Consider the following 25,539-nt stretch of genomic DNA (forward strand, 5'->3'; position numbering starts at 1 on the left):
TTTTTTAATTCGCCTCTTACATGGCTAAATTTGCTTTTTTTGACAATTTTTTACACAAATAGTGATTTTTTTTATATGAAAAAAACCAAAATCAGCTGTGTAGGAATTGAATTCCAAAAAACTGGGTCGTAATTGTTGTTCCACACATTTTTCCAAAAATTTTGAAAAAAAAAATCTTTTGCAGCTCAAAAATTAGAGGCCCTGGACTGTTTTTAGCATTTTAAGCGTTTTCGGGCAAACGAACAATGAAAAAAAATTTTTTTTGCATCAATTATTCGTTTTCAGATCTATATAATCGATCTTCAACATATGAAAAGTCTCACTCGAATAACCCACGACTTTTAAAACTCATAGTAGTCTCACCTTAAATAAACTCATTTATTTGATTCAAATAAACTATTTGATTCAAATAAATCATTTTTCTAGGTGTAGCAGCACAAAATATAACCTTTTATACAGGAGAGAATTTTTTTATTATTATTCAGGAACAAACCAGTCGGTTTATACAGCTAGAAAAATAATTTCATAAGAGGAGTCGTCAGAAACTCTTTTCATTGCATTTTTCTCCCCTATAAAAAAATGTTGTAGTAAAAATGGGTCATCAGAAACGTTTTATGGAAAATTTTCTCTCCTATGTAAATCCCGGAAAAAAGGGATCAGCAGAACCTCTTTTTATGGAAAATTTTCTCAACAAAAGGAGTTTTATTGCATACAAAAATTTTCTAGTGATCTCGTTTTTATGGAAATTTTTTTTCTATGTCGATTTCACCTGCAAATCGGCTTTTCGTGGATCTCAAAGAAGCTCGTTGTAAAATTCATTATAATTTGCAAAATAGTCTCTGCGATGTCGATATCTCTATTACATTTCGGTATTTTACTCAAAATAATTTTTAAGTGAAGTAAATCTGGATGTATTTTAGATAAATATCTCAGGTTCTCAGACATAACTAATTGTGTTGACTTCGGCTTCCTCCAAGAATACTTCACAATCGAAAATATTTTCCAAGAACTGCTCATTTTATCACTTGACTCAAGACAATTTTTTAATGTATAGCAGAGATAAAATTTGTATACCCCTCATTGTGCTCAAACAATTTGATAATCTTTCACATTCCAAAGTATTTCGAAAAACACACCTTCAGGAGGAATTGTTGATAATTATCTCAAAATTTACGAGAGAGCGAACTTTTCGCGAGAACCTCATCATAGAATATTTTTCAGACTCATATTGGAGTACAATTGGCTCATACCTATTCCAGTACTTCACTACTGTATTGAAAAAACATCTGGGAATCAATGACTGAAGGATGAAATCTTGAATGAACTATCTCATCTCAATTTATTCCTCCACAAAAAATGTCTCTTGACATTTGCAATTGATTTGCAAAGAGTGTTTTTTTCCTGAGATAATTTTATAATTAAAAACGATAAAGATCATCTCATTATTACTTCATGATGATTTCTTGATAGATAACTCGGAATGAAAAGAAGATGGCGAAATTTTTATGAAGACCGTTTTATAGACCGACGTGACGTTGGTGGCCGAGTGGACTAGACGTAAGTCTAGTGTGCGAAATGTGAGTTCGATTCCCAGTGGAACCGAATTTTTCAACGGAAGGCGCCGGCGAGCGGGAGGTTGCTAACAGAGTTACCGCCTGTACCGGCGTGGGTTTTCTGTGGTTTCCCATGCCACTCCTATGTTCTATAGGATTCCGAATGCGGTACAGTGTCGAATCCACAGCCGCATGCATAGGGTTAGATAGAGTGCCGAAATGAGACCCGAAAAGGGAACTCAAAAAGGCCTTTCAAAAAAGCCTATTTATAGACTTCAGTGCGCTCGAAAAAAAGGCCTTAGCAAAAATTTGATGTCTCTTACATTTCGGAATATCTGAGGAAGATTCCAATATTTTCATGAATCATTTTTTTTGTAAATGTCATCTTCCTAAAAAAATGATCGCATCAAAAATTTTCCTGTTTCTCTTCATAAAAAAAATTCCTATTTCTCAAATGGAATTACCTTATCCGATTTCACAATTCGACAACAATTTGTTTTGTTCATTCATCCCTGCCCATCTCCCTCGGAGCATTCACAATTTTCTTCCTTTTTTTATGGAGGTCAGCCCAGAACCGAAATTTCTTCGTTCCTCTTTTTTTTCACCTAAGGGTCAGCCCAGATTGGAATGATTTGTCATCTACCTTCCTTCCCAGTGTAAAAAGGTTTTCAGAATGGACCCCCCAATCCCAAGAATCCTATTTTGTCCGTAACATTGTACATCATCCTTAATATAAAGACTCCGAGTCGCAGGTATTGGACCCCCTACCCCAATATTCTTGAGCACTGCAATTCCAAGTCTGCTCCTCCCTTATTTCTCTCGTGCCACGTCAATAATCGAGAATGAGAAATTCCCCCATTGGCTCGGGACCTTTCATGTTTTGATGCCAGGTATAACATTGAGATATGTATTTACACCAGCGGCGATAGCTTTCACAGATAAGAAATCATAAAGTATACGAGTAGAGTAAAAAATATTATTCACGAGCAGCACGGTTGTGCTGTAAAACTTAAAGAATCATCGAAAATAACTAAACAGTAAAGACATCCGAAATTGCTAAATTTATGGTAATTTCTGGCAGGATGGGTGGGTGATAAAACTTCTCGCTGATTCGGGGGAATTTATTTCGTGAAAATACCGATGGGTTATTCAAATGAGAAAGTTATTCTCAAACCTATATTATTTAACTAAATTTCAGTAGCGAATTGGTAAAACCGTTGAAGTCTATTTCAACTCGCTATTCGGCAGTTTTCAATGAATATCTCGGAATCTAAGGCAGATAGAAAATTTTTTGTTATGACCTTTTTTGTAGAGCGAATTGAGAGGTACGAAAAAGGTAATCACGAAAATTTCGCTATCTTCCTTAGATTCGAAGATATTTTTCGAAAACTCAGCTGAGAGCTGAGTCGATTCAAAAGTTTTACTGCTTTGTTACTGATTTGTCATCTTTTGAGGGCATATCGCTTGGAAATAAAATTGCGCAGAATGAATCACACTATGCAAGAATTCTGTGAAGTATGCATGACTCGAACATGAACACATCATAATGAAGAGAAAATTTCTTGGCTCAAGAGATCACTTTTTGACTTGAAATATGCCATTATCAAAAGAAATGATAAAAAAATTGCCCCCGCCGGGATTCGATCCTAAGTGTTTCTGATCTCTAGTCCGATGCCTTATCCACTTGGCCATTCGAACAATTGTTGAAATGCAACATTTCATTTTGGTATAACAAGTACATAGTATAACGTATTGTATTTGTTTTTCCTTTTCAACCATTAGCAACTGTTTTTTTCTATTCCAATATATCAACCAATCAAAAACTAATTAATTAATTTTTTTAACGAAATTTGGGAAACCTCGCACGGAAAAAAAATATATGCGAACATATATATGGCATATATTTTAATCGTATCACATATATTTCGGCCAAAAATGCTGTATATGGTATATACGTCACATATATGCGAAAATATACTCTGTTTCATTACGGCGGATCATTTTAGGAAAGAACCACTCTTTTGCCAATGCCATCTATTGAAGTTCTTGACAAGTGGGAAAGTTCTTTCATTACAACATAATCGGTATAATTTTATTAATAAATTCGCAATTTGCTTCTAAGTGGAATTTCTATGATGATGTATTTTAAATTGAAGAAAATGAGTTATTGAAATTAGCACTGCCCCGACGTTCAAATTTTTCAACCTTCTCTGAATATGTATTGGTTTCAAATAGTATTTTTCATCACGCTGTGACGAAAAGTGAACTTTTCGGCACGCTCTGCGTGCCTAAAAGTCCAATTTCCGCCACATTGTGATGAAAAATATTGTTCGTAACTCGTGAAAAAATGGTTTTTGCACTCGTTACGAAATATACTATTTCCGGCCTGTTGCGATGGGGTTTTTTACTCGTGTGGCGTTGGCCTCCGAGCCGTAGGCAACAGCCCAGGAACAATATTTTTCTGCAGTGATTTTCAAGTTTTCGAGTTTGGGAAGTATGTAATACCAATTCTCAGACGAGAAATCGTGAGAAGCAGTACAGAAAATAAATTTTTTCAACAACAGATGGTGCAATCAATCTCATGATCAAACTCGGTTAAGATGGCATTGGGAAAAATATTTCAAATTGCAATTGGATTTATTTAAACAATTATTTTTTCAATTATTGTTGAAAAATGATCGGTCACATACACATGTATACGAATACATACATACATACATACATCCGGACATAATCTAAAAATAGAAAATTGACGAATGCAACTTTAAATTCCCCCCCCCCCCAAATGTCCTTAAACTTTTAGAAAATCCGGCAACTGCGCACGGGATAAAAGAAGTGTCTCGTTCACACAACCAAGCCAGGATAAACCGTAATGAAGGTATTGATGAAATGAGTGAAATAGGTGTACACATACAGAGAGAATCGACTCACGGGCTTCTTTCGAAAGGTCTGTATAGCGGACTCTCGCCGAGCAATCGCTGCCGAGACACCAAAGCAGCGCAACACCACACTAAATCGAGCTTCTTGTATACGTATATACAATGATATCTCTATCCTGTCTCTGGGTATAGCTCTCTTTTGTCCACTTGCAAAAGCGAATGGCAACGGGCAGTCGGTGAGGTTAGGAAACGGGTCGCAGCTGCTCTCACTTGCTGAACGTCTCGGCACTACCTTTATGATGTTGGGAAGAGATGTGAATATGAGTGCGGAGGGAAGATATCTTTGGTCGGTTTTTTCTTTGTTTTTGTTTTCGTGAAATAAAAGCCGGTAGAAAGTCACGAATTTCAGGGAGTTCAGGAGCAGGTGCAGGAGGCATCAAAATAATAAGCGAGGGGTGTATTAATTACTGATTGCTGGGAAACTTGTGATTTTTTTCGGTCGGTTTTTTTTAATGTGCGGCCGTAATGTCAGTTGAGAATAAATGGTGTTCAAGAATATTTTTTAGTCAATTTGGGGACGATAACGATTTTTTTCAGGCATTCTTTCGGGATTTTCACGCTCCAATGTCGAGAAAAAATTGGAATTTCATAAACTGTTTAGGAGTAATTGTCAGAAGAATGACAATCAATTTGATTGGGGAAGGGGAAATTATGAAATTCGAAAATAATAAGTGAGGGGTGCATTAATTACTCATTGCTGGGGAACTTATGATTTTTTTCATTCCGATTTTTTTAATGTGCGGCTGTAATGTAAGTTGGGAATACAAGTTGTTGAAAAATATTTTTTAGTTGATTTGTGGAAGATGACGATTTTTTTCAGGGATTCTTTCGGGATTTTTACGCTCCAATGTCGAGAACAAATTGGAATTTCATAATAAATCAGGGGTGGATTAATTATTGATTGCTAGGGAACTCATGATTTTTTTAATTTTGATTTTTTTAAGTGCGGCCGTAATGTTAATTTGGAATAAATGTTGTTGAAGAATTATTTTTAGTAGATTTACGGAAGATAATGATTTTTTTGTGATTTTCACGCTCTGATGTAGAGAAAAAATAGGAATTTAATAGACTGCTTAGGGACTGTTTAATTGTCAGAAGAATGACAACAAATTTGATTGGGGAAGGGGAAATTATGAAATTCGAAAATAATAAGCGAGGGGTGCATTAATTACTGATTGCTGGGGAACTTATGATTTTTATCATTCCGTTTTTTTTTAATGTGCGGCCGTAATGTAAGTTGGGAATACAAGTTGTTGAAGAATATTTTTTAGTCGATTTGTGGAAGATAACGATTTTTTCGATTCGTCAATTATCAACGAATATTCAGTTGTTTTCTGCTCAACTATGCCATTTGGTAACCGTTACGAAGCCTCGTTGATATTTAAAAATGCGTCTATCAGTGCATGGCCTTAACAACACAACCTTCCGTCGAGAAATATTGAATACAATCGATATGAAAACCGCCACTGTGTGCAAGGATAACAGGAAACGTTTTCCCATTCGTAACAAAGCACTCAAGGTCAATATAAGTGTCTCAAGAATTTGTACACCAGCAATAATGGCTCTGATAAATTCGAAAAAGCCAAATGCTCTGTTGGAAAAAAATTGAAGTTCCATAGAATGTTTAATATCAATTTTCAATAAAGCCACATTCAATTTCATTCAGGGAGAAAAAATAATTAGAATTCCAAAGTTCACGGAGAAATCAATAGCATTTTTAATTTTCGAGCAGAAGGAAAATGAGAATTCCCAAACTTGATTAACTTTTCAGTCAGAAATTTTTGAACGGCCAACTAGTAGAAAAAAAAACTCATGTGGAGTTGACTAGTAATTTCCATGAAAGTAACATTGAATTCCTTTCATTGAATTTGCGGGGGAGGGAGGGGGATCATGAAATTCCAAATTTTATTGGAAATCCAAAGGAATTGAAAATTATTTAGCAGCAGGAAGAGGGAAAATCCTAAACTTCCTTGAATTTGTAGCCAAAACATAAATATTCAGTACCAAAAAAAAACAATGAATGAATTATTATTGCTAAATTTGCAATAATAATTCAATAATAATATAATTATTATAATTATTATTATATTAAATTATTATAATTATTATAATTTCAATAATAATTCAAAATATATTTATCTAAATTGCCCTCATTTCTAACAATTTCCATGGAATAATTGAACAGCAATTGACATTTCTCATTGATTTTCCCATCAATTTATGATTTTTCAATTATGAAATTCCTTTCAAATATCAGTGAAACTGTCACTTGATAAAAATTTCCAAGAAGTGTAGGGGTTAATGGGGCAAAATGAACCCCTGATTTTTTTTTAAATGTCAATAGTTCATTTAATTTTCAATGAAAAGGAATTTTTCCATTGGCCAGTTTTCAATGAATATCTCGAAATCTAAGGGAGATAGCAAAATTTTGATCATGAACTTTTTTATAGCCCTTAATTCGCTCTACAAAAAAGGTTATTATGAAAATTGCGTTATCTCCCTTAGATTCGCAGATATTGGTCAAAGATTCAGCTGAGGGCTAAATCAACTTAAACCGTTTTACCGCTTCGTTACTGAATTATTTCCCTTTGTGATGAACCTAGATTTACTTTTTTTGATAAATTTGTTCCCGAGTTATGAACATTGGACTAGAAGTGAAAAATGTCCATTTTACCCCACTCTTTCCGAAGGGAAATATGAACTATCTGAATATTCGCCGGCAGAAACATAAATTTAGGGGATTATTAAGAATCCGAGAGTCAAACAATTATATGTACAAATGTTTTTCAAACGCGAAGGAATTTGCAGATGATTTGAAAATATTTGTACACCCCTAAATTCGCCTTCCGCTGGCGAATCTTTCGCTAGTTTGAACTCATAAGGGAAATTCTACTCGCAAATTTTCAACAGTGTAATGCATTCATCACGCCACATGTTCGCTGAAGAACAGCGTAAAAATTTATGGAGATTGATGGAGGAGTTTCACAAAGAGAAGCAATGAAACTACCGAGAATGATATGAATTTTTTATCACGTTTCTAATGATAATTTAACAAGATTTAATAGAAAGTTGGATGGCAACGACGTAAAAATAGAAACGGAGGAACGAGAACGCGGCACGAAAACACGATGAATGGAGGAAATACGTGGAAATGATCACGATGTCGGGGAATTTGAACCCATTATTGTTGGAAAGAGTTGTTCCACTCAGTAATATCGATTAATCACTCTTATTTTTTTGTTTAGATGACTGACATCTTTATTAAGAATATCCAACTACTTTGGCTATTCGTTCTCCGGTGAAATGCTATTCTAATTTTGTAGTCGAACATCAGAGCTTTCATTTGAGCCCTATTTGACCCTAAGTTTCCGGATATTTTACAACGGTTTTATCATTTAAACTTTGCAGGATATTGAACCGTTAGGAAACGTTTTAAACATCTGAAAAAATTAGAAAGATTACTTTTGGAGAAAGATTGATGAAATAATTAAAAAATAGCAATTTTTTAAAATTAGGTGCAATTTTTATAAATAATTTATAAATAATCAATTTTCCACCGAAAAAATCATTTGTGGAACGGTAAAAAAAATTATTCATCCTAGGGGTAGTGTGAATAAAAAATGTATTCATGCCACCGAGAATTTTCTTAATTTCCTTGGAAAACCAAAATTTCTTGACTTCTCGAGTGTTCCAGAAAATTCAAAAACATTGAGGGATTTTTCTTATTGCAGAAATTCTAAAAAAATCCTGGTATTCAATTTTCTCTTATTCTGTCCAGGCGAAGCCGGGTCACACAGCTCGTTTGAAATTAAATTGCACACTTGGAAGGGAAAAATTTTTTTAGAAAACCTGAGAATTCTTTCAAATTTTCTACAAAATCTGAGAATTCTATCAAATTTGCTAAAAAAACGGAAAATTTCCTCTGTTCTAGAAAACTTGAGAACTCGCGCGAATTTGCTAGACATTTTGAGAATTGTCAAGAAAATTCAAGAGTTCTTTCGAATTCTCTGTGAAACCAAAGAATTTTCTGGAATTGTCTGTAAAACTAAAAATTTTCTAGAATTTTGTTCGGAAACTGGAGAATTTCTTCAAATCATTTAGAAAACCCGAGAATTTCCTAGAATTTTCTGTAAAATCAAAGGATATTCTTAAACTTTCTATAAAACCCGAGAATATCCTTAAACGTTCTAGAAATCTCAAAAATATTCTCGAAAACTCGAGAATATTCTAGAATTTTCCAGAAAGCTCTAGAATTTACTAGAAGTTTCTACGATGCTTACTAAACTATGCACCTCAGTGCAATAACTTCTAGTCTAAAGTCATTTGGGGACCTTAAACTGTGTAATAGTAAAAATGCCATTGAAATCTATTGAGGCAACAAATTTATTATATTTAAGATTCAGGATTTCACCCAAAATCGATTTAATGCCTAAAAAAATAATGTTTCTGAATATTTAAACAATTTCAATTATTTATTCATAAACAGCGAATGTTTATAAGATAATAATTCTGTGCAGCAGGTAATTTGAATGACGCTGAATATTCATGATTTTTTTCAAATTTTTCTCACGCAATTTAATTGACAAATTTAGTAATTGAAAATGGTTGAATCTATTGTGTGGTCTGTACCAAACTGTAAAAAATCCTTGGACATCCTCAATGCAAAAACTAATACTTTGGGAATCCCATTATTGACGACATTTCAGCAGAATAAATAAAAAAAATACCGGTTATGCTTCTCTACTAACGAAAAATGAAAGCTGTTTTTGCACTTAAATCGCAACTAATGAGAATCCAAGCTTATTTGCTGAGCTACTATCCTCGCTAAGCAGCCAGAATAAGTCTCCATTATTTCTCATTCCGCGTGTCTCGAAAATAAACTTCCATAACTGCTTCAGAATATTCTGTTCTGTTATATTGGCTGACCGCAGTACAAATAATAAAATCATCAATGGGATATTTCGGTCTTAAAAATAAGATAAATTGATTAATAACGATGATTCCAAAGATCAAAATCCAAAATAGATTTTAAATTTTAGATTTTTAAGAGTAAATTAATGTGAGGAGGAGATATTTACGCGGAGAGAAAAGTTAGAGAACAATTTTCGCGTTTTGTCGGCGATGTTTCATATTTTTGTCATTATTCTTTACGAAACTAGAATTTTCTTAAATATTTTGCATAAGAGTTCATGTTAATTGGTTTTCCGTTTTTATTTGTGAACGAAGTTTCTCATTAATTTGAAAAATTTACTGAATATTTTCTTCAATAAAATGTACGCAATCTGTATTTTTAAATATTTTTGTCACCATTTCCATAGTGATAGACATTCTCTATTTCTTACACGTATTAAAGTTTAAATTCATGTAAAATCTAGATAATAATTTTTTCTTAGACGTTCTAAATTTATTTTCCTGTAGTATGTTCGTATACTTCCATAATGCAAACAATACGCAAACGTTAATGTCAGGGAATTTTTAGAGAATTGTTGACACATTGACTCAACCCGAGCAACAATTATCCATACTCCTGTAATTTTAACATTGTCAGTGTATAGAGTTGACAATTAGTACCCTCTGTTTATCACACACTGAGGATTATTTACAAGCGCATGACGTTCTTTCGTATCTAAAAATACGTCATGACTGCTCTAGAAAACTTGTTCAGCAAGCTGTTTTCAACTGTGATGAGTACTTGACTTGAATGAACAGGATTTTCATATTCACAATGGGAAATGGAAAAAATTGTGGGGCAGGGGAATGGAGCAATAGAAAGTTGAATTGCGGGACACGAAAGTCCTCCACAGGAAGAGCGATTTAATTATCCGAATAGGGCTTAATTAATTATTGTGGGGAGAGGAGTGAGTTGGGATGAGTCAACGCAATTTGAGCATGAGTTTTTGATAAATATTCTCAAGTCAAGAGTAATGGTGAATTTTTTAAGCGCACGCTTTTGATATTCTAGGCGGACGTTGACTTATTAGGTTTGAGAGCTTCAGTATTGAATTTATCGATTAGGTTGATGAGAGATTTTACGACAAACGTCAAGAGAGATTTTTTCGTAGAGAGTGTTCGCAGCTGCGGGAAATATTTTCTGACATTTTCTTCTAAAAAGTCACTCATTTTCGAGATAATTGCATAATTCATGAAGAATGATAGAGTTATTACTGAACTTCACGATGAGTTTATGATAATATTCAATAAATCTGAGGAAAATAGGAAAATTTTTGTGGATTTTTTTTTTTCATACGCGCTGTTAAAAATTTTCGTTTGAATTTTCCGTGCTAAGTCCCGAAAATTTTTATCATATTCAATTTCCACTGAAATTTCAGGTAATATTGTGATTAAAAGATCAAATATTCCATTGATGTTCTGTTCGAATGATCTGAAAATCAATAAAATACTTCTTTTTTCAGTTCAATTATTCCGTGAAAATTCATAAAAATCAGGAAAATTCTAGGAAAAATAGAAATTTCATGTCGTTTTGTTTTTGAATATTGAATGTTCCTCTGAAAATTCAGTCAAGTTGTGAAATTTCAATATCACTCCCACTGAAAACTCATGAATTTCCGTGAATTCTATCTAAAACTTGAAATTTTATAACAATTTTTCCCCTAAATCGGATTCAATGTCACTCTCATGAGAATTAGTGTCATATCGTCCAGAAAATTTGGAAAAAATTTCTAACAATGCAGAGAAATAAAAGTTACAAAAAATGTCTAGACGGTAATTGGGGCGAAGGTAATCTCTATTAAAACACGAAATATTTTCTGAAAACTATCAATTCTGAAATTTACTTATCCGCTGTTAACACATTACAATTGAATTCATGGATCATCTTGTGGTGATTTTTGAATAAATATCGAGAGATTTTTTACGGGAAATTTTTGCAGCTGCAAGAAATATCTTCTGACATTTTCTTCCAAGTCATTCATTGTCAAGATAATTGCATAATTCATGAAGAATAACAGAAGAGTTATTACTGAACTTCAGGATGAGTTTGTAATAATTTTCTCAAAATCTAAGGAAGACTGGATTTTTTTGTGAAATTCTTTATTTTGTTTAGAGAAGTGACAGCTATCAATTCTTAAATTTACTTATTTACCTTTAAAATTTTATAATTGAATTCATGGTCCACCTTGATGGTATGTGATTTTAGAATAAATATCAAAAGAGATTTTTTGTAGGAAATTTTTGCAGATATAAGAAATGTCTGCACAGCAATTTCGCTATCTGCCATAGAATCCGCGATATTTTCGAAAAACTGAACAATACTAAAGTGAGACTTACGTATTCTCTTTTCGACCTTCGAATTCATTAATTATTCCGTTAATTCATGATGTTAGGGAGAAATATCACACGATATCATTTATAAAGAATTTTATCAGCTACAAAAAATGTCTGACATTTTCCTCGAAAGTGACCCAGGTCGACGAAAATGGCCTAATTAACGAAGCATGATGGAGCGAAATTTTTAAAAAGATTTTTTTTAGAACGAAATAAGGACAGTGAAAAATGGCTTCTCAAAAAGTTCGCTATCTGTGTTAGATTCTGAGATAATTCCGAAAAACTGAGTTATTTCAAATAAAAGTGAAATAAATCCGGTGATCGTTTCCTCTACTGTTTCAGAATTTTATAGTTCAATTCAAATCATTCAATTTTATAGTAATTCATAATTTATTTGGAAAAATATGTCAACAGATTATTTTGTAAATAATTTCATCAGCTACAAAACATGTCTCTTGAAGGTTTCCCCTGAAAACACTCGTTTCGAAGACAATTGCATAATTAATGAAAACATACTGGAGCTATTACTCAACATTAGTATGAGTTTTTGATAAATACAGTTGAGACTACTAAAATTGCCATGACAAGCTTTTTGTAGAGCAGCATAAAGGCTGTAAACTTTTAGATCTCAAAATATTTTCAAACAACTGATCTGTTCTAGAGTGAAATTAATTGAAATTAATTCATTCTGTTTGAAAACTCAGGGGACCTGATTTTGGGGAATTTCTCAGCCACAAAAATACCTTGACATTTTCGTTAAAAGTTCCTCATTTCTGAAATAATTGCATAATTAATGGAGAAGGCGCATAATCTTGTTAAATGAACATACAATTTTTTAAAAATAGAAACAGAAAAAATTCGATGGATCAAGGCTGTTATTACTCGATTTTAGCTCTTGGAAATTGGAATTTCCCATAGATCACTGTGGGGATCTGACGATGTTCAATCCGAGTTTTTTCGCAACATTTCTTGGAAGTAATCCAATTACAAAGAGACGAAACCTTTCATGATCTCTATTTTTTCACCAAAACAATTATATATTTTTCCCGTTCTGTCAGTGAAGTTTCAGATTGTTTTCACATATACATTTTGCACAAGAGCACATGAAGATATCCAATTACAAAGAGACGAAACCTTTCATGATCTCTATTTTTTCACCAAAACAATTATATATTTTTCCCGTTCTGTCAGTGAAGTTTCAGATTGTTTTCACATATACATTTTGCACAAGAGCACATGTTAATTCGTTTTTCCGTTCTCTCGTGAACGAGGTTTCTAATTAATTTGGAAATTGTAGTGAATTTTTGCTACGATAAAATGCGCGCAATCCATATTTTTAACATTTTGGTCACCATTTTCAGAGTTATAGGCAGCCAATTAAAAGTTAAGGATATCCAAGTATTTTGGCTATTTTTTCTCCAGTGAAATGCTTGTATAATTTTGTAGCCGAGAACTTGTGACTTCTGACTGCGGTGGTAACAGTCGAATTTTGATCCGGCAACATCGCACGCTTCGGCGAGTAGTGGGGTTGTAACAGTGAGATGAATGTTTGTGTGTGTTATACGTGTCCGCATGCTTCCAGCACTGAATTATCGTCACCGACTTTGTCGACCTCGATCAGCTGTTATGCGGTGTTGTCGCGTTGCTCGACTCGTAATGGCGGTCAAATTTTTTTTAGAGGAATTCGAAAATCAATCGAAGATATCACGTCTATATGACCCGGTCCCTTACTTGTTCTCGCCGGCGATAGATTCTCCATAGTCCAAAGTAAATAGCTTGTGGTTTTTTTTTCAATATCTTGAGTGTCTAACCCACGCAACATCTCGATCAGAGTTCACACAGTCACGTTTCTTCCCTAAGCGTAATATTACAAGAAATGATTTGCAGAAATCAATTCCCCACTAGGATGCCCCGATGGAAGGATTAAGATTATTACTAACGTGCGGCTCAATTATAAACCTGGCGTATGAGACAATATCAAAATTATGGTGAATAATGTGGGCTATTGGCTGAACATCCTTAAATCCCTCAGGAATATGTAAACCACGTTACAATGACATGCAATGATGTCCTCCATCTTCCTTAATCTGGATTTCTTTGTAAATATATGTATATTTGATTTATATGAATATTATGTAATATGATTTGACCCTATAATTGGCCTCAGCCGTTGAGTCTTGAATAGATAAATAATAATAAATAACCAAAGAGAAAATGCCGAGGTGTATCTCTTGAAGGATTTTATCAGCAACAAAAAATTTCGCTTGACTCTTCGGCCAAAGTCACTCGTTTTAATGATAATTGCATGATTGATGGAGAATGTCATATTTGATTTATTTTTCGACTTCAGAATTCAAATATCTCTCTCGAATGGCAACTATCTCTGCATCCAAGGTCAAGAGCAACTTTTTTATATGAAGAAATTTCTTGTGACTGTCACTCCTTTTCTCAAATAACATCTTCATGAAATTTGTACTTTTCTAAAATTTCCAGATATTCCAAGACTCATCTTGGAGTGAAGTCAAACAAAATAGATAACTGTGACGTATTGTCATTAATACGTCGGTTATTTGTTGAATACAATGTGACGTATTATGAATAATACGTTACATTAAATTTATAATGTGGGACGATGAGAAAAGAAATATGATTTCTTTCTCATCGTGCAGGAGCAGAGCTCAGCACTCTCACGGTGCCATCCGAGTCCAGCTTCTCGGTAAAGAAGCTGTTTGACTGTTCTAGTTGTGTGTCAATGATGACACTTAATTGTCTTAGTGTTTCGGGACCGTGAGACTGCTAGCTCTGCAATTTCAGGTTTTGAGCATTTTACAAAGACTCTGGAATAGGGCGGAGTACGATCGGGAGTGAAGCTGGACGGTCATCCCAGCTCCTTCAACTATTAATAACGCGTTTACCGAACCCATCAATAACACTGTCGTGTATCGTAGTTACTAGTTGAGTTAAATATACCATACTTTTACCAGTTAATCGTGTATTTATCTTCGCTACAATACCTTCCAATTCCCTTATCATTCCCAACTTGAGTGAATCCCACGCGACAGTTAGCCGGTCAACACAGGGTACGACGGCCCTAGGAAAGGAAAGCTTATTTCTATTTGTGACTAGTCCCAGGGACTAGTCACATGTTAGATCACCCACCGCATTAATCCTGGGTGATCAAACTCAAAACGTCACAAAACACAAAACTGTAGTTCGATTTAGTATCAAATATTTTTGAATGCAGAGGAGACTTTCCTCTTTCGAAAACTTTTCGGAATTTTCACTCAATTCTACAAATCAGTAGCAAAGCGGTTTAAGTCGATTTTGACTATTGGTCAATTTTCAATGAATATCTTGAGATCTGAGGCAGACAGCAAAATTTTTATTATAACCTTTTTCATTGAGCCGATTAAGATCTACAAGAAAGGTTATTACGAAAAATTATCTATCTTCCTTAACTTCGGAGATATTCTTCAAAAACTCAGTTAAGAGTTGAAATTTTCCTATCTTCCTTGCATGGTGTGTCCCAAGAATTTATTATCAAGCAAAATTAAACAGGAAACAAATGATATTTTGCAAAAAATTCCGCCATCTCTCTTAGATTCTAAGATATTCTCGTAAACGTGATTTTGGAGTAAAATTAGACTGAATGAATGAACTCCACTCAAAACGTCATTACTATTAAATATTCCTTAATTCATGGGCGATACCAAAATGATTAGAGAAACTGATGTTAGAGTAAGATTGACTCAATTAAACTCGAGCTTAGTCAAATATGTCTGAATGCAGAATAGACACTCTTGGTAGAACTTTTCTCGGAGTTTCTACTCCACTCTACAAATAATATCATCGCAGAAATCTCACTCTCTCTTAGATTCCAAAAAGTTCACCAAACAGTGATCTTGGACGAACATTCCACAGAATACATCAATTCCACTCGAATTTTGCAAAATATCTTTGAATCCAGAGTAGTCAGTACTGTTTTCCCAACGACTTTTTGTACAGTTCAGTCTCCGTACAAGACACTTTCGTACAAGATACAAGGCCTGAATCCGTACCGAGTGATACCCCCACTTTTTGGCTTAAATGTTTTTCGTTTCGCATTCTCCGTACAAGATACTCGACAAAGGGGTTGAAATTGAGGGAAAATGGACTTGAGATATTGCTGAAATAACTGGACATATATGCATCCATGATCTAGAACTTAATTGCACATCAATTGGATTTCAAAACCAATGGGCGCTCGTTACAGTTAACGAAGTTCAAGCGATGATGGAATGTAGGAGGTAAGGCGGAGGAGAATCTATTGTATTCTTTGCAGAAAACCAATCCCTGAACATGAAAATTCGGTTCCCTTCAATTAAATAATACGACCATATTGAGATTCTTTTGTAGTCAAATAATATTTTTTACAACTATTTAATTTTTTTCCTACATCCTACATGCATCAAAACATTTTTATATGCAATTTTTTACAATAAATGGAAAATAATTAATTTGTGTGAAAAAAGTGGCAACGTCGGCCCGACGCCAGTTTTTTTTCCTCAGAGTTGGTCGGCCACACTTTATGGCGGCTTCTCGCTGTACGTAGTTACGTGCATAAACACGTATACATTTTTTCCATCGATATGCGTTTATTCAAAAAATTCATCACCCACGTCGTTATAATTTTCTATCGACATGCAAAATAACAGTAAATGAAGTCCAGGACCTTTCTGTGAAGTGAGGACTCACGAATGATTCCCACATGAGTGACAGTGCCAAGTGTTCCCTCTGTGTTCGACTTAAATCCAAACAGAGATCACTGCAGAATCAACGGTTTCTCTCAAGGGGAAGCGAAATTATCTTCGAATGTCATGAAGTCCACAACTGTCCTTTATTCATTTTTACATTTACCGCATTTACCCCCATCCAATCGGCAAGTGCTGCGTTGTCGCAACTCACCGCTGCACGTGCAGAAATTCAGATTTTTAGTGGTTTTTTGTCAATTTTGGCTAAAAAACGAATCCAATCGCTGTTTTTTTTGAAGATGTATCTATCAATGTCACATGTGGACGAAGTTTTCACATTCAGTCTATGGATTTTTCCAAAAATTGGCTGCATTTTTTGACCTCGCTTGAACATCGTTAATCAAAAAAATTGAACGCATCGGTCATAAAACCTAGTAAAATATCTATTTTTTACACGTATTGTACCATGTGTTTTACGTCCATTTTTTAGATCGATAAATAGACAAAACAAAACAAAATTCCACTCAATTTTTATGAAAACCAAAATTCCAATGAAAGTCTCAATTTTGCCTCGCAGGCCCCTATTAACAAACTAACTTATTCCGAATTTCTGAATTGTAATTTTGAAACGGAACAATAACTTCTAATTAAACATTCGTATTTCACACCAGGAATCGTACTCAAATGATCATAAAAATGAAAATCGTCTAGTATCTTGCACGGAGAAGGTCAAATAAAAATATTTTATGTCGTTAGGCCCAAAAAAACCGCGATTCTAACCTCGCTTCGCTCGGTTAGATCGCGGTTTTCGGGCCCAACGACATAAAATATCGTATGCCACACGGCGACAAAAGCATTATAATGCCACATTCGCCAGATAATACTTTTATCGCCAGGTGAAATAATATACTATTCCCCTCTGAGTGCAAGTAATGTGGGGGATACGTAATTCTCGGAATTTCTTTCCCCTACAGTCCCTGTTGTATCTTGTACGAAGACTGGACTGTAGTTTTCCCCCAACTCAACAAATTATATCTTCAGCAAAATTTTGCTCTTAGATTTCAATCTATGTCACAAATTCATTTTGGAGCAATATTCAACAGAAAAAAAAATCCACTCCAAAATTCGTTTTTCTCGAATATATCTCAATTCAGTGAAGACAGTCTATTATCATCAAACCTTTTCTTCATTTCCTCACAATCCACTCCACTCTGCAAGTAATATTTTCCCAAAAATTTAATCATCTTTCTTGGATTCCGAGATGTGCCGCAAAAATTTATTTCGGAGTAAAATTAAGCAGTAAATCAACTTCATTAAAAAATTTTCTCTTCCAAATCTCTTTGAATCCAAAAGAGACATTTCTGCTCGTAATTGTCTCTCTAATCTACAAATGATATTTTCCCAGAAATTTCGTTATCTCTTTACATTCTGAAATATTTTCAACTTCCCGATCTATCGGGTAGATATAGTAATGACCCCGGAAATCGAATGTGGAATTTTCATGATTTTTCCACGTTTCTTGACGTTTAGAATCATCTTCAACGAATTTTGAAGACATGTTCGTGTGTGTGTGTGTATGTATGTAAACAAAATTTTGGCCGACGATTACTCTTGAACGAATGATATGATTCAATTTTTTTTGCAATCGATGCATCTTTGTGTAACTTAGAACTGATTAATTTGTGAAGACGATCGTCTCAGCGGTTCTTCAGTTATTCGCAAAAAACATGTGAAAAAACGCCAAAAATGACTTTTTTTTCACTTATTTGATCATTTTTCCAGTGGAAATGATGGATGAGGCTCGTCTTCAGTCCTTCTCTCCTTAATTCTCATAATTGCCACCGGCTCCCTCATCTAACTCGCTCAGCTCTTCACCTGAATTGCTTGCTGAACGAATTTAGTTATCTAGTGTCGCATAGACCCCTAGTGGCGACGTAGGGTCCCTATGACCGCCAGCAACCTTGCCGACACCGAATAACCGAATAAAAATTTATGTGTCATCTATATAGATGAGAATTGACCACCAGAATTGAATCGGTCATTTTTCGAATTCCTGACCGAATCGTCCGATTTATGGATATGGTAATTACCCGTCATGACCGCGGTAATTGACCGGTCATTTTTGTCACTTACATCCCTAGTCAGGAGTCCATTCACTCCCTTGGTTCACAACCCTCGTTGAGTCACGCGTATCTACTCAACCACCAGAACTGATTGAATTAGATGAGAACAATTGAATTTACCATTCTTGAATTATTGGAATGGATCATGAAAATTTCCCCGTACAGATTTTTGTGCTACGATTGCACTTGGATAACAGATGAGAATCAAATTTTCTCTGTGCCCATCGATGCGCCTCAATGAGACTTGGACCTGATTAAATTTTGAATTGAATCGTTTCGGCGGTTTGTTAGTTATATAATTGAAACTAAAAATGAAAATTTATCGATTTTTTTTGCTAGTCGATTACGGTGCAAATAATGTTTTTTCCAGAATCTGGGTAAACTATCCCATTTAGAGTAAGAAAACAATGAGCAATGACCCAAATTTTCAATTGTCAACAACAAGTATTAAGGGGAGATCTCGGTAAAACTTTGAAGTCTGCGATTAGTGACGCGATCCACCGAACAACTTTTGATACATGATGGGGATGATGAGAGTTGGAAAAATGACGGACCCAGCCCATTTTGCCCCGTATTTAAACGTAAATCGTAATTTTGCGTATTTTTTAGTTTGCGTATTTTGTAAGTTTTCAGTCGATCCGGGTTTTCTTTTCTTTACAATGTTCATCTGACTTCAAAGAATAAAATCACGTATGCTTTTTGCCTTACGTGGAATAGATCACGAAATAATTAATTTTTTCCATTTACTAATTTCACGCGGTTCTGCATCACGTCAAACAAATTACGTATATTTTTTTATTGAACAAACGTTCATTGCGTTATTTTTATGTACCATTATAATCTCCAACAATTCCCAAAAAAAATTTTTTAGACGTTATGCAGAGATGAGTGAAAATAGTCAATGGAAAAAACCCAATGGATGGGATTTGAATTAAATTTGTGTAATCGATGCGTCTCCACATAACTTGATTCTCTTTGGATTTTGAGCGAAATCGTCTCAGTGGTTGTTGCGTTTTTTAAATAAAACTTTCGAATTTTGCAATTGAAAAAAAGGGAAAGTTGGAAAATTTTAGAGTAGGTTAACTTTGAAGTTGGAAAATTTTGAAGTGGGTCAACTATGAAGTTGCAAATTTTTAAGTGGCTCAGCTGCGGAATTGAGGGAATATTGAAATGGGTCAATAAAGTGGGTTTAATTAACTTGATTGAAGTTTGAATTAACTTAAATTGCAAATGCGTTCTTTGCAAAATCACCCTAAGGGTAATGCCACAATGGATGCAACGTTAAACATGAAATAATTATTCAACTGTTTACCGAATATTTCTGACAATGACTAGCGTTGCGTATAGCGTGCACTGCATTCACTGTGGCATGACCCCAGCGTTTATTAAATCTCCGAAGGAACTTTCCTTCTATGGGTATTTCCCCGGAGAAATGTGAGAAAAAGATTGAATAAATACATGATAAAAAAAAGTAATGAAAGAAAAAACAACTGGTCGGGAAGTTATTGGTTCGACCCGTAATGGGTCACACCCAATCCCACCAACCCCTACCGGTCATACCCCAAAGAGGGCCAAGCGCGCGACCGGGCCTGATTTTCCAAAATCTAATCATAGAGTAAAATTACACATGATGAATCAATTAAATTAGAATTTTGACAGATATCTCTAAATCCAGACGTGACATTCCTCATGCCATAAGCACGTTCCTCCTAATTCTCACTCCACACTCCAAAGAAACCATCACTGTTAGGCCATCACTGTTAGACCCTAGAAATCTCCAGAAACACCATCTCAAATTTAAATAAATAAAAACAAATTAACTCAATTCGCATTTCGTCAAATATTTTCAAATGGAGAGTGGTGAATCCTTCCTTCATAAGAAATTCCCTCGTAATTCTCTGAGATTCTTCTGAGATATTCCCCAAAGCCTAATCATAGAGTAAAACTACACAGAATAAATCAACTCAATTCGAATCTCGAAGAAGATTCCCTCCCTCCTTCTATGAAGATTTTTTTTCTAATTCTCATTCCACTTTCCAAGAAGTCCCCAAAAATCCTGTCCCCCTCAGACCCCCGAACCCCACCAAACCCAATCTCTCCCAACAAAATATTCCACTTCTCTCACTCTATTCTCCCAATAATATAATAATAGCTTTTCAAAAATTCCATCATTTCTTTTGAATTTTGAGATATTCCTCAAAGTCTAATAATAATCGTAGAGTAAAATTATACCGAATAAATTAATTCAACTCGAATTTCATAAAATATCTCTAAATCCAGAGTGACCAATCCTCCTTCCATAAGGACTTTTCTCCTATTTCTCAGTCCCCTCTCCAAGAAATCCCCAAAAATCTTATCATCAAATTTAAACTCCCAAAAACCTTCCAAAATCCTATCTCTCCGACCTCCAAATCCCCTCCCAAAACGAAAATATTCCCCTTCTTCTCTCACTTCTCTACTCTACTATACCAATAACATAATACCTCCTCAAAAATTCCACCATTTTTTTGAGATTCCCAGATATTCCTCAAAGATTAAACTCGGAGTAAAATTACACAGCAAGTCAGTCAGCTCGAATTTCTTCGAATATCTCTAAATCCAAAGTGACTAATCATTCTTCCATAAAGACTTTCCTCCTAATTCTCAATGCCCTCTCCAAGAATCACAAAAACCTCCCAAAACCCTATCTCTACCAACTCCAAATCACATCCCAAAACCACAATCCCACTTTTCTCTCACTCTACTCCACCAATAATATAATAACATCACCTCAAGAATTCCACCATCTCCTTTAGAATTCCAAGATATTTCTAAAGGCCTAATCAAGGATTAAATTGCACAGAAATGAATTAATCTCTAATTTCGTCAAAGGTCTTCAAATTCAAAGAGACCAATCCCTTTCCTTTGCCTCCTAACTCTAACTCCACTTTCCAAGAAATCCCCAAAAATCCTGTCGTTCCCCTCAAACTCAAAATATTCCACTTCTGTTACTCTACTCTCCACAAATATAGTAACTTCACAAAAACTCCACCATTTCCTTCAAATTCCGAGATATTCCGCAGTCTAATAATAATCTTGGAGTAAAATTATTTATAGAATAACAATAAATTATAGATTAAAATTAATCAATCCTCCTTCCATAAGGACTGTTCTCCTAATTCCCACTCCACTCCAAGGAATTCCCAAAAATCGCGTCATCCCCCTCAGACCCCAAACCCAATCTCTCACAACTCCAAATCACCTCCAGAAACCAAAATATTCCACTTCTTCTCTCGCTTTACTCTACTCCAATAATATAATAATACCTCCTCAAAAATTCCACCATCTCTCTGAGAACTCGAGATATTCCTCAAAGTAATTAAACTCAAATTTCGTCAAAGATCTTGAAATCCAAAGTGAACAATCCCCTTCCACAAGGACTTTCCTCCTAATTCTCAATCCCCTCTCCAAGAACCCCAAATGACATTCCAAAATCACAATAAATGCCACTTTTTCTCTCACTCTACTCCACCAATAATATAATAGCATCACCTCAAGAATTCCTAAACATAGACTTTAGTCTGTTTGTTGGGGATCAGGGATCCCCATCAATATTAAATTTCTATAATATTACAAGGATTTGACCCTTACATTATTGAAGGTTTAAAATGTGTTGATTCAATTTTTCAAATCATATAATATTAATAATTTGATTTTTTACGAATAATAATGATGATATATTTCAAATTTGTTAATATGAAACTGTAAATTCACTACTAAGTGAATAATTCATATTTCTTGAAAAGGGATTTTCGATTACACAAGTAATTGTCAATCTTCCTACCTCAAATTATTGATTGATAAAATAGTTGAAAATTTGAATATTTGAATTGATGATACTTGAGTACTCAAAAAATTTCAATAGAGATGTTATTTAATTAAGGGCTACAAAAGTAACCGTAATAAAATATTACAAATTTGGCTATCCCTGATTAAAATTACCCAGAAATTAATTAAGGATGTTTAGCCAGTGGCGGTAAATTGTCGGTAAATGTGTTTTTTTTTCATAGTCAAGGAAAATTCTGTAATTTTTTCGGCTGACAGCAGAACATATAAAACTAACTTTTCTAACGTTGAAAAAAAATTAATCGCAACAGTCTCGGCAGAAATAAATAAACTATTTTTTCCTTACACACGGGCTCTTATGAAATTTATATTCAAATTGATAATTCATCTACTAGAAGACTCTAAAAATAGAAGGTAATGTGTAAAATCATACTGAATCCAATGGCCAGAGAAAAATCTGGGGTACCCGGGCAAAAAGAGCAAATATTTGGATGATTCTATCCCAAATAAGCGCATGTTAGCGCCTGCATTTGGTGCATTTTGTCTATTTCATTTCTAAATAATGAACATGGCTTGGTGGGTTGAAATTTGTATCAAAGTGAAGGGAATATCTTCATCTCTCAGTTTAAAAAAAATTAAATTTTTGTTAAGTATTTGCGACTTTGGATAAACATCCTTAAGAAGTAACAAAATGTCGTCAATTTTTCANATGGCCAGAGAAAAATCTGGGGTACCCGGGCAAAAAGAGCAAATATTTGGATGATTCTATCCCAAATAAGCGCATGTTAGCGCCTGCATTTGGTGCATTTTGTCTATTTCATTTCTAAATAATGAACATGGCTTGGTGGGTTGAAATTTGTATCAAAGTGAAGGGAATATCTTCATCTCTCAGTTTAAAAAAAATTAAATTTTTGTTAAGTATTTGCGACTTTGGATAAACATCCTTAAGAAGTAACAAAATGCCGTCAATTTTTCAAATTTTTGAACAAATTTCCTGCTAAAAGTTATCGATATTTTTAAAAATCGAAGCACATTAATCTCCAGGAGGTGATGATGAAGATCAATATGTTTTGGGTTGAGAAAATATTAATAATTTTGAGTAGGGAATTTGTTTAAAAATTTCGAGACAATGATGGCCTTCTGTTAGCCCTTAACCCTAGTTGGTCACCATATGAGAACTTGCGATTGGTCACCTCCGCAGGGAATCGCCGCCGTGTCATTAGGCTCGAGCGTTGCCGCATTCACTCTATACTGCCCGGGCGCGTTTAGCGAGACTTCGGCAACGTCGCACAACGGGCAATTTCATTTAACATGGGAAAAAATTGCCCGTCTGTTAGAAATAATTTTTTTTCTTCAGGAATTGTGGATATAAATAATTTTAAAAAATATTATAATTTTCTAGACACTTGAATTGACGCATTCCAATTTTTAGGATTTTTCCGCTCAGCCAGTCAATGGTAAGAAAAAAAAAATCGACCTTCTGCGGCGTTTTCCTCTTATGGTGACCAACTAGGGTTAAACTCGAATTTCGTGAAAGATCTCCAACTCCAAAGTGACCAATCCCCCTCCATACGAACTTTCCTCCTATTCTCACTCCACTCTCACTCAAGAAACCCCAAAAATCCCGTCATCCCCTCAACCCTATCGCTCCCAATTCCAACCACCCCCAACCCCAAAAACCCAAAAACCCCCATCACACCTGGCTCCCCGTCCCCCCCAGCTCGACCGATCGCTGTCGTCCCTCCAGCCAACATGCGGGCAGACACGCAACCCAGCAATGCGCATATTGCTCCAAAACCCATCGCCCGAGCCCCCCCCAAAAACCCCACAACGTACCTTTCACTCCTCGACCAGTGTCTCGTCGTTTATTTCAGCCCAAAAAATTTATTTCCAAGATGAAAAACTTTTACTCCTCCCCGCCCCACGGTATTCAGTTACAGGCGATATATTTGCGTCATGTTCTTGTTTCTCGTGAGCCGTGAGGTATCGGGCCACTGTGATTTCAGTTCCTCGCTTGATCCGACGTGGCCTCTTTTCTCGTTATTTTTTCCTCCTTGTCTCTTTTTTTCCTCTTTATCCACCGACTGAACGTCCGGCCCCGCTTTCCGCCTGGTACCTCTCAACAATACCCAGCCATCTTGCCTCTCTCAATAGCCTCTGTGCCCCCCTCTCTCCTCTCGTTAACCAGAGAGAGACGGATGCCTACACCAAATGTGTACTGATACACAGGCTAATGCTTCATTAAACAGGGTAAAAAAAATTTATCGTCTACGTCTGCGGTACGTGTTACTCCTCGGTACCATACGCAGCCGTGACAAACAGAATTGAAGGATTGGAGCGGTGACACTGCCAGTAGGTGCCCCCCGATCACAAAATCCAAGAGTAAACGAGGAAAAACGAGGGGAAAATAATAAAACAGCGGAAAAACCGCACGTTCTTATTTCACTTGTGTTCTCGCCACTTTTCAGCCACCGCCTGCACCCCGAGGACGCGCATTTCACGGGTCCCGAGTCACCACAAATAACTGTCGAAAATACGAGCACTCGTGAATTGTTACTCTCGACAATCGCCACTTGTTCGAGGCACTAGAACTGAGGGCAATTCTTTTCCCCTGCGCGACGACGAACGGTCAAGCATTCATTGCTTTTTCAGGGTATCACCCATCACGGATCGAGGGTTTTTGCATTCGGTACTCGAGAGTTGCCCTCCTGCCGACGACTGTGGCGTGTCGGGCACTACGGCGGTGCGTCGGCTCGATTCGGCGGGGGAATCGGGTAACCTCGTCTGTTTATCCTCACTTTCTGCGCAGGGGCGGACGTGACAACTCGAAGGCCAGTGATTCTTCAACTCGATTTGTGACATTTAGTATTTTATAAAAAGTATAATGGAAATTGTATTGTCTGGTTGCTCTATGTCGAGCATTTAATTATTCAGATGTTACACGGAGAAAATTATTTGGTGAATTTCAACAACTAGTTGAGTCGAATTTAAGTCGAATTTGAGGGAGATGATGAAATTTTTGCAATTACCTTTTTTGTAGCCTTTAATTCCCTCTACAAAAAAGGTTTTAACCAAAATTTCGCCG

General features: G+C 35.3%; 1 protein-coding gene across 5 annotated transcripts in view; it reads right to left on the reverse strand.

Moving 5' to 3' along the window:
• LOC107039573 (homeodomain-interacting protein kinase 2) overlaps positions 1 to 25,154 on the reverse strand; it is a 68,083-nt gene extending 42,929 nt beyond the window's left edge. For all 5 annotated transcript variants that reach the window (XM_015259307.1, XM_015259283.1, XM_015259300.1 and 2 more), the window contains exon 1: positions 24,291 to 25,154. The gene's annotated coding sequence lies outside the window, so the exon portion shown is untranslated. The remainder of the gene's footprint in view (positions 1 to 24,290) is intronic.
• Positions 25,155 to 25,539: the final 385 nt, after the last annotated feature.

This window comes from Diachasma alloeum, unplaced genomic scaffold, assembly GCF_001412515.2.
Source record: "Diachasma alloeum isolate Michigan unplaced genomic scaffold, Dall2.0 Dall_scaffold_00178, whole genome shotgun sequence".
In the NCBI taxonomy this organism is placed as follows: Eukaryota; Metazoa; Arthropoda; class Insecta; order Hymenoptera; family Braconidae; genus Diachasma; species Diachasma alloeum.